The following is a 10546-nucleotide window of genomic DNA, read 5'->3' on the forward strand; positions in this document are numbered from 1 at the left end:
CGACGATGACGGTTGCGACTACATGGCCTTCTACCGCCATTTCGGTATGTAGGAGGCCGGTTTTAGTTTAAGTTTAAGTTATCCCTGGGCGAATTCAAATATATGTACGAATTCGGTCTTTTTATGTACGAACTCGCATCTATATGTTAAATATCATTAAATTTCGCTAATGTTTGAACGAGCTTCGCCCAATTTTATCTGAATTTGCCGTATTACGTCAAAATCCTTACATCCATCCTAGGCTCGCGGCCGGGAAAATGGGCCTCCCCAGGCCAATTTTTACATTCATCCGGCGTTATTTAGCGTCGGATTTCGGTCTGGGGAGACCCAACGGCTGGAGATGCTCTCATTACCAGCAATGGCGGCGCTCTCGTTCGCTCCCCTCCTTGGTGGCATTATGGTGGAGCCCCCTTCGCCTCCCATGCCAGTGATTGCTCTGTCTGTCTGCGTGGCGTTATCCGGTTTTTCGTCATGGGCTTAGGCAGTGCGTGCCCATAGGGCCAGCCTGGATGTAGGAGCGGCGACTTATGTTCTGCCACTAGTGGTTGGGGCGCCCCATGGGGCGCCTCCTCGCTGGTCCTCAGTAGTCCAATCAAGGAGCCATAAGAATTTCCTATGTCAACACCATAACAGAGGTACAAACAAGTGTACTGCATTGCATAAACACATAACCAAACCAAACAATGATGTCTAGTTTCCAGCACAAAAACGTTTACAGCAGCAGGGAAATATTGGAATAGGACATGACACTAAGGTTGCTCTTTGTTTTCATCACAGATATCTACAGGCAGGGACTGAGAATGCAGGCTTCTATTTGCCAGTGGTTGAGAATTGCTACTCTACGATCAGGAGTCAGCGGCCGCGGCCTTGATGGTGGACATGGGGAGCCCTGTGGACTTCAGGATGCTCTTCAGGTAGATGGCCTGCCAGATCTTGGAACACAGCCCATGCCAACCCCATCATATAGCCGGCATCATTGAGCCCTTTATTCGTGGCAGCAGCATCTTTCGCTTAGTACCTGAAGGAGAAGAAGCACAGTGTATGGGAAGATTCCCAGAACTGTTGTCCAAGGAGGAGCAGAAACGAGGATGTGCGGTAGAATAACAGTACTTGTGAGACACAAAAACCGGTCACCACGGTCGATGATGTTAACAGCACGTCCTTCCCAGCCACTTCTACAGCATCACAAATCTAGCCTGTTGACACAAGTAAAAAAATACATAAGCTATTTTCATGGCATAATCAAGTACCGGAATGAAGAAATGAGTTCAGGCACACAGATATTCCTTACAGCAGTGAGAAACAACACAGAACATTAAATGTATCATCTAATAGACTATTTGACAATAGCAGGTGCATAACACAATGTGCTCCGAGGAGACATGTCATTAATTTCATGACACAAAACATTTCACGTGATTTCAGGAAGTATGGTGGCAATTATCAAACACAAGCAGGTTTTTTGTTCACTCCACCATATTGAGGTAAGGTCAACCACCGGCTTGCATATTTTAACCATTTTCACTCTAGGGAGATTGATGGCATCACCATTCACCATGCATGAACTCACTATGCATGTGATGGCAGTATCTGATAGCTCAACTAACATGACAACCTTATACAAGGAGAAGCAACAATGATTAAATATTTGTAATCCAGGAGTCCAGGACTGACGCATGACATAATGCATGTAACATGGACAATGGAGGGGACAAAGACAAGAAAAAATGCCAACCAATTTATTTCCCTTACTACTCGAACACTGAAGTATCGAAGCTACCATTCTCAAGGAAACGAGTTGACAACGTATGAAACAAAAGAAAGGCCACTAAAGGGCACCAACAATGAAACAATTGTTTATCCCAAGCCACACAAACATTACCTTTTCGTCGCTTCGCTTATTAGATCATTTTAGATACTAATACATCAGATAGAAAAATCGGTCACGTAATGACGGGTCACGATTTGTAAGTTGTCATCAAATTATTAAACAAATTTCATTGTATCTAGTACCTAACATTCAATTTCTCTGATACCTGTAGGACAATACTAATCACCACAAGGAGCAAACAGCGTATGGTACCCCACAAGGGGTAGGGGGGGCAATCCAGAACACAAATGCACAACTTTATAAGTATTTAGTGAAATTAACAAGCTCCTCAGGAAGATATTTTACCCCATTGAATAAAAAAATTATGAGGGCACTACAACACATGCAGATAATAGTGTCATTCCATGATTTTCAAATGGCCCATACCTACCTTGGCAGATGACCAATGAGTATCTATATAAGGCTCCATCCACTTTTGCTAGAGAACTGAAGTAGCTAGTCCAAAGGAAATTCAAAGCATTGTACAAAATAAAAATATTTTCATAACATGACCTGTGGTGCATACATTGAGTTGCTTGGATAGTTCCTCGCGGAGTAATTGACATACTCTCTTTCAGTATCATAGCTATGAAGGTATGTGTGGTACTCACTCCACCATCTGTACCCCTACACTGAAAAGGATATTGAGATAAATCTCATTTCTTAGAAATTATTAGGAGACAACAAATAAATTTTAACTGAAGGCATGAAGGTGAAAAAAAACTATTTTCAATAAGATAAGGTAAGTAAATAAGAAGTGGCTAGTATTTATTAGAAAAGAGTCTACCTTATCCCCCGCCACCCCTACTCGCCATTCCACAGCCTTCTTGGTTGCCAGCTTAGTCCTCGGTCACCATCCCGTGCTCCTGCAAAGAGATAGAGTGGGGTTAGATTGGAGAGAGAGAAGCCTGGCGAGAGGGGGGAAATGTGAGCGAGCCCCCTCCTGCACACAGGAGCCATGTTGGATGGCCTTGAACTGTGTCCGTAAAATTTGCATCACCAAAGTCTATTTGACCTAGAAACTAATAGGAAACACATTTTTGAATACATATATAGGCATTAGAGAATGCTATCCACCTGCTATTTCCTAAAGGTACTATTCAGAGTAGATATGATATCTTTTAGTACTGCAGTCAATGCTGTTAAATGTTGCTTAAAACAGTGCCATTGAACTCACAAGCTGCAGGATAAATTGACACTAAGTTTTTTTCATATATATCTTTCTCCAGAAAACAATTTTCTGTACAGCCTTGTAACTGAACTGAACCAACGGATTGAACAACATGCATATGCACTTCAAATTTTAAAACTAAACTACAAGGCATCAATGTTCTTGACCATACAAAATAAAGATGCCATCTCAGTTATTACAGATAGCTTATTTCCATATAAGGCAACTTATTTTCGCAGAACAACTATAGAAACATTGAGGGCAGAAATTTTATTTTGGAAGCCAGAGCTTTCAAAAGTGACATCCATTGAAGAGAAGAGCTAATGTATTCTTACCGTCATTGAGTATTTGTATAGGCTTAGAGCATTTTCGCCCCTAATTTCTTTAAATGCCGTAACTTTGGGTTAAATGGTAAAAAAGCCAAATGAGGTAAAATCAAAAGAAAAGGGTAACATTAACTTTGAGTTCTCTTTTTCAATATAAGCAACATAAATTCATAATTTGGTAATTACTATTTCTTGTCAATTATACTTACATATCTAAACTAAGATGCCATGAAAATAATAAGCATGCTGCAAAGGTGCTGACGATAGAATTACTATGCAAGAAAGCACAGAAAAAGCAAGCATAGACATTTGACATTTGAATCATTACCTTATAGATGAGATAGATGAAGTCCATGTCAAGACCTTCAAGCAGATTGATCAGATGCTAAAATTTGCATGCCCTGTAAAGAAAATTACATCATGCTTTGCATCAGAAAGGCTTTTTCTAATACATAGCGAATCTGCAATGCATGAAAAGGAAGTATGGGAGGATATAGTTGCAAGAGCAGTTTTCTATGAACACAATACAAATCCCAAACTTACACTATGCTTCAAATCCTAAAAACGTCCAACCATTACATGCTTGAATAGCAAGGTTTGTGCCTAATCTTTTGTAGAACGTCATCTTCTTGCTTCAGACTACACCTGAACAAAAACACTGTGGGCAAAGTCAGATGCACAACCAAAACAAAATCTATCTGCTCTAGAAATTAGCTTGTGAGTGCGAAGAGAGCTGCACCATTGCCACGGCCAGATTGAGCCGCCCTCTCACCAGCCTTTTTCCTCGTTTGTATCCAACGTCCTCATGTTCCAGCCCCATCAAGAAACCAGTGGTAGTGTGTACCTGAACCTGCAACGAGTGATAGGAACCTGAGATTCTCAATCGAGCATTCATGCTGCCCCGACACGAGGATGACGGTGAAAGTACCAGGGACATGGACCGTGGATGCGCCGGGGACACGGACGATAGCATCGTTGGGGGCGCAGGCGACGGATCTGAACGTCCTTGTCGGCTTCTTCTCGTCTGTTTGTGCTCCTTGTGCTCCTTGTCGTCCCTTTCGGCAGCAGCTCCAAAATATTTAGGATCATACAAGTGCTACAACGAATAAAGAAAGATCGCACAGATATAATACAAGAATGGACCAAGGCTCCGTAGAGGAATAATAGGCACGAACGCTAATATGTAGAGGGGAGAAGCAACAACTTCACATCACTAAAATAAGTTAGACCATAGCACAAATGTGAATAAAACACTTGAAAGGCTCAGGGGAACCTCACAAGATTTAGAAGCTGGACCTCATGTATTCTCCACCACCTACAAGCTACAATAAAGCACAACATTGATAAGGAGACGCAAAAAAAGGAAAGAATAATCAGCCTTGAAAAACTAATCTGCAAAGAACTGAAATAAGGATATCTCCATTACCTGCTCGACGACCATATAGATATTCCGTCGAACACCATGTCTGCATAGTTCATCAGGTCGCCCCAGGGTCGTGGATCAGCGAGCTCAGAGCAGATCAGGGAGCGCATGACGTCTCAATGAAGGCAAAACCGAGAGGGGAGAAAGGCCGGTGGATGTTTGGAGGGGTGGCTGGCCCGGCAAGGATGGGTAGAGCGGCAGGGAGATCGGACCTCCTCCTCCACCGCCTCACCATCTTGGCGACCGCTCCTGCACTTTTGCTATGCTCGGCAACGAGAGCCGCCGGCTTCTGCAAAGAACTGGAGCCACCACCTAGAGTCGTGCCGCCCTGCTCGAGGAGGAGACTGACGGCGAGGTGCATCAAGTGAAGGGGGAGCGCGAGGGGAGGAGAAGGTGAGAGGCGGCGGCGACGGGAATGAGGTAGGGTTCTTTACCGCTAGGCTGTTTCTCCTAGCAACTCCTTTTTTATTTTGCGGTCTCTTATTCTCTCCCTCAATGATACGACAAAGGCCAAACCAACTACATCGTGACACCTAGGCTAGCAGATGGAAACAAAAGAACGCCACCGACGACCAGCCCTTCAGCGCATCGTGGATAGCCCCAGAGGCTCGGTAGGGTGCACGCACTTGCTTATTCTCAATGTTTGTGTTGAGGTGCTGGGTGTCGACTTTGTTCGCTCAGGCGACCGACTCGTGTGGAGCGCAGCCTCAGCGTGGTGTGTTTTGTGTTGTGTCAGCTTTTGGCTAGTTTTTCTTATAAATTGATCAATTCACTTATTCTATAACAATGAAAAGGAAAATATTTTGCCTTATCTTTACTATTAAATGGGAGTTGGTTGTTTAACACTCAACGCACTTTGATGATCGTCATTAAAAAGATCCTGGCCATCCAATCTTGCAATACGGAGAACCACCGTACAATCCCGTGCCCGCCTCCGCTCGCGGATACCTCACCCTCCACCCCCACCCTCCATACCTCCCTCGTATCGTACGCCTCCACCCATGACGCGTTCTCTCCCTCTCGATGACTGGATCCGATCTGGCCGCCACCGCCGCCTCTACCACCCATATCCCCGGCCATCCTAGACCCTCCCACCGCTGGTCGGGCCTCTTATTTTCCAACGCCTCTCCTCCGGTCCCCTCATATTGGCGACTCTGCTCGCGATCGCTCCCGTGGACGCGCCCGGCATGGCGAGCAGCCGATGGCAGGGGGCAAGCGAACCAAGACCTGTGAGTCGGAGCTCCAGGCCTGGCCGATGGGCAAGACCAAGGTAGCACTACGGTGGCGATGGGCGACGACTGCGTCCAGCAGGATAGGTGCAGCCGGAAGGAGCTCTTCGCGGCGCAGGATCCATTCATCCATGTGCAGGAGCCACCGTCCTCATCCTCGGACGCCGTGCTTCTGTCGCCGTGATCTCCATGGCGTGGCTGGCCTAGATGATTTCCGGTGCCAGAGAGTTTGCATCGTCGTACTGATGAAAACTGACATGATGACACGAATCTCCCTCCTGTCCATCCCTCTTTATTCGATCAGTGTTTGCTGATTTTCGCATGCCTCAGAGAACCACAAGCTTTCAACATGGTGTGCTTCGTTGTGGCAGCCATCCCCTTCCTACCAATTTGGTGATTTTCGGGAAGTCTTGCAATAATAATGACCATCCACTTCAAAACATTCCTTTGTTTTGTTCAAATTAAAATCGAGTTCATCTTTTCAAACAACGAATTGATATTCTGATCGTGCCTCTTGTTATTTCCAGGTTGGTGACGTCTTGAGATTGTTCAGTCGGCGTTTTTTTGGGATCCATATACAGAACAGAGTAAATATCAAGAAGTACAGACAAGAAATTCATGGCACTTCTTAGCTTTGAGGTTCGTAAGTACCTGCAGTCTCGCATATATTCATTGTAATGCTCTTATCATTTTAGCCACCAGGGAACCGTCTCACTGACCATATATCATTTGGGTCGTTACTTAGAGCCAGGAAAGCATCTCAAGATAGAAGTGTGTATGTGCATTACAGGGTTGCTATCTGGAGATTTTATTTTTTTGCATATGACGCTCAGTTTACATGTTTAAATTGGAGCAGAGGTGAGGTTATAATTGGTTTATTCTTTTGCTTATTTCTCTACTTCTACGTGCAGGTGATGGGTTTCGTTAACATTTTCAGACCAAAATTGGTTGATCTTTCAGACCATTTATACCTTTTAATAAAGCAAAATATGCTCTGTGCTTTTGAATAATTCCAAAGGTAGCTGGAGCTCCTGGAAAATTGTCGTTGTACGGTGAAACATAAGAAAATTTGGAATCAAAGAAGTTGCTAGAACTAGCAAGGTTATACTTTTTGAGAAAATATTAGAACCATATTCTGCTTTCGCTCCAGACTAGATCTAATGTGCCTTATTAATGTAATGGATAACTTTGCGGCGTGAGAAAATCGGACGAACGGCTCCCTTTTGGATGTTTCTGTAGAATCCTATCATGATCCTTCAGAATATGCATTAAGAGTCTACACCGAGCACTACAATGAAGACTACCAATAACGAGTCTGAAGAACCTTCACAGGTAGGAAATGACATTTTTCATCATTCATATAATTTTTCATGTATCCATTTTTTCTTTAGCATTGCACCAACATTGTTTCCATTTATTTTGACCTGGTATGTCGTGTTGTCTGAATTATGTTCGTTCATTCAACAGAAATCAACAACTCTGCCTATGCCTTTTAGGAATAGCCGGTCCCAAGCCCGGGTAAAGGAGGAGGGTTGTGATAGGCTTGACGGGGCAACGTAAAAATCAGCCTCTCCTATGGATATGAAACCCATTCAATGGAAATCAACACATGTAATAGAATGCCACGGCAGGGCGGGGAGTTATGGCAGTCTGAGCCACAGTGCTATCCAATGTAATTATGGACTTGCAAAAGAGTATAAACTGTAGGAAATAGTGAGGGATTTGGATCTGGTCTTGTATCTGCATATGGCTCATTACTTGGTTGACAAAGAGTTTTATCATCTAAAGATGTTACTGTTTAGAATAAAGTGCTTTATTGGAAGCTCGTAAGCATCTTTGGTACTACTTAATGGCAGCTGCAGAAGTGTTACATAATGATATAGTGCAATTCATTTTCCATGTAGACCCTGGGCTTATGGAGTTGCTAAATTATGTGGGGTTGTTATATTTTCAGGAGACATGCGACGGTGGAACGGGTAAAGGGAGGGGTAATGGAGGATGAGTAAGATATTGGGGCCATGATGCCTTATCTCTATACAGCTACATCACTATGGCCTCGCTTCATGTGGTTCTTCTCTTTTTTCCTTTGGAAGGCAATTTGTAAGCTTAACTAGAACACCAGGCCCTTCTAGGACACTAAGCAAGTTCTACAAACCAATAAATTTGTAACATATTCTATAATAACTATGTGTATCATATTTCTAACTACTACCAATGCTTTCATTTTTCTAGCGTCAGTTCACTGTTTATTATACCATTCTTTGGTGATAAATTATTGTTTCAAGAAAAGGTTATATATCAAAACTATAGATAATTGGTAGAATTAAGAGTATATTCTAGAGTGAAGTATGCACATTGAATATCTTTCAACTTTTTCTCTTTGCTAAAATTTGTACTATCATCTATTTAAATAATCATTTAACCCTCGATAGATCATTGTAATCATTGCACTTCTAAGGAGCTCATTGTGCAAAGTATTCCAATGTGGCTGCCATATTGTTGCAGCTCCTTGATTTAAATGGACAATATGTCATGTGGTTTTGTTTGCATTCTGGAAAATAAAATGTCTTGAATGACTAATTATCCATGTGATATGTTTTGTGGGGATATGGAACAGTGGAGCGCGTAAAGAAGGAAGACCACATTCTCTTGAAAAGTGGGACTAAAAATGGAGCGAGAGTTGAAACAAGGTGAAATAGATGATGAAAAATACATTTATATTAGTCTAAGTGCTTATTTCATATTCAAACGACATCAAATTATATTGGTTATGAAAAAATACTTCAAGCGAGGTGAAATCTTGTGTTTTTTGTGGAATATCTTGTGGCTGTCTTTTTCGTACACGTGAAATGTTGCATGAATTATATATTGAAAAGAGAAATAGAGGCCGTAGCAGCGCACGGGCATTCAAGTAGTTTAAAAACAAGTTAATCGGGTGGTAAAATTAGCCATTTGCCTGAAGAAATGGAAGAATATTCAAATAAATAAATAACCGCCATCATAATCATGTGATTTTGGTTTTTGTTAGTGGAATTTATCCAAGTTTATGTAGCTGAGAAATACCAAAAGTGAAGCATGAGAAAAGTCATATTAGCACTGTCACTATTAGCAGCAAATGCTAAAGTAAGATAGATTAGAATATGCCTAGCCTGTAGTTGAAGGTTTTGCATTTAATGAGCCTGGATCCTTGACATGTAATAACTGGCTGAAATATAATTAACCTCGTATACTAATTTAATTTTTCTATACTGCACGACAATGCTCAACAAAATTGGCTAGTGTAGCAGTCTCATTCGTATGCAAGATAGAGGTCACATGCAGAAGGTTCTCTTATTTTATATCAGAATCATTCCAGGAGACATTAACTCTATACCACGATCATAGAATTTATGTGGTTAGCTAAAAATTGAATGAAGACGATGCAAGAATAAATCAGTTTCTTAGAACCAGCGAAAAAGCCCCATACCTTGCACATCAGAATCAGTATTCAAGTAAGCCACCACTTTTGGAGTGATGGATGCAGATCGGATCATCTGGTTGATTAAATTATAAATTCTGTAGTCCAAGATAAAAAAAAATCTGAATTCCTTTAGTTTCACCTTATGCTCTCAGACAAATGATGGTGTGGTTGTTAATTAGATCATTAACTTTAAAATTCATCTCTTCCAGGACAGGTGGCGAAGGTATTTCACAACTAAAGGGTATTGTCAAAAAATTCTACAGTTTTTCAATAAATAAAAGAAGCATGAAAAGTTTCACCAACATGATAAAAGAAACGAACCTTGAGTTCTAGCTAAGGCCTCAAAGAGACATATACAGACCATGAAAATTGATCTCCAGTATATGGACTTATTAACCAACACCCTAGTTATCTAGTTAACAGATGCTCTGATGATATGAACATATAGAAAACCCCACGACAATCAAATGAAGGAGCACATACTACAACCTACAACATATTAGAGAATTAGGCATAAAATTAGAACCTCCATATAATTTAACCTACAAGAGGACTCAAACACTAAACAGAAGTATATTGCCCACTTTTGATTTTCTAAAGGGAAAAGTGTGAGAGTGCAGGCGCACCCTCACACTTTTTCACTTTCTCTTTTTTATATTTTTTTGCAAGTCACTAAAAAATAACAAATGGAATGGGACAAAAATAGTTCAGAATTTTTTTGTGCAATTTCAAATTTCAAATAATTTAAAATTCAAAAACAATTCTTGAAATATATATATACATAATAAAATAAAAAATCCAAAATATTTTTCCCACGTTCCAATTGTTATGTTTAAGTGATCTGCAATTTTTTGTTCAAACAATGTATGGTGTGAGAGATACAAAAATTGTTAAGTCTATGCGGGGAGTAACGGGCCTCTTTTACGGCGATCTACATTGGTAAAGCACTGGTAACACAGTTTGGGAACGCAAACTTCATCCAGACCGTTGGATGATCTTATCGGACGGCTAAGGGCTTCAAAACGTTGTGGAAGCTTCTAGGTAGGCAAGTTATAATGTTACTTAAT

At 41.5% G+C, this 10546-nt stretch overlaps 2 long non-coding RNA genes across 17 annotated transcripts; one reads left to right on the plus strand and one right to left on the minus strand.

Annotated features, from left to right (window-relative positions):
• Positions 1–632: 632 nt before the first annotated feature.
• LOC124674975 lies at positions 633–5329 on the minus strand. Of its 13 annotated transcripts, none has more exons than XR_006993136.1 (9): positions 4794–5324; positions 4296–4689; positions 4107–4217; positions 3911–4025; positions 3696–3768; positions 2658–2736; positions 2262–2502; positions 1111–1196; positions 633–1018 (listed from the first exon to the last, which is right to left on the minus strand). It is a non-coding gene; the product is annotated as an uncharacterized LOC124674975 (long non-coding RNA). The 13 variants fall into 13 exon arrangements; XR_006993138.1 differs by having other exon boundaries at positions 2384–2502; positions 4794–5322; XR_006993135.1 differs by having other exon boundaries at positions 2397–2502; positions 4794–5319.
• A 446-nt stretch (positions 5330–5775) lies between these two features.
• LOC124678720 lies at positions 5776–8242 on the plus strand. Of its 4 annotated transcripts, XR_006994617.1 has the most exons (3): positions 5776–6658; positions 6931–7351; positions 7974–8242. It is a non-coding gene; the product is annotated as an uncharacterized LOC124678720 (long non-coding RNA). The 4 variants fall into 4 exon arrangements; XR_006994614.1 differs by having other exon boundaries at positions 5776–7351; XR_006994616.1 differs by lacking the exon at positions 7974–8242 and adding an exon at positions 7487–7852 and having other exon boundaries at positions 5776–7351.
• Positions 8243–10546: the final 2304 nt, after the last annotated feature.

This window comes from Lolium rigidum, chromosome 7 (genome assembly GCF_022539505.1).
Source record: "Lolium rigidum isolate FL_2022 chromosome 7, APGP_CSIRO_Lrig_0.1, whole genome shotgun sequence".
Classification (NCBI taxonomy): domain Eukaryota; kingdom Viridiplantae; phylum Streptophyta; class Magnoliopsida; order Poales; family Poaceae; genus Lolium; species Lolium rigidum.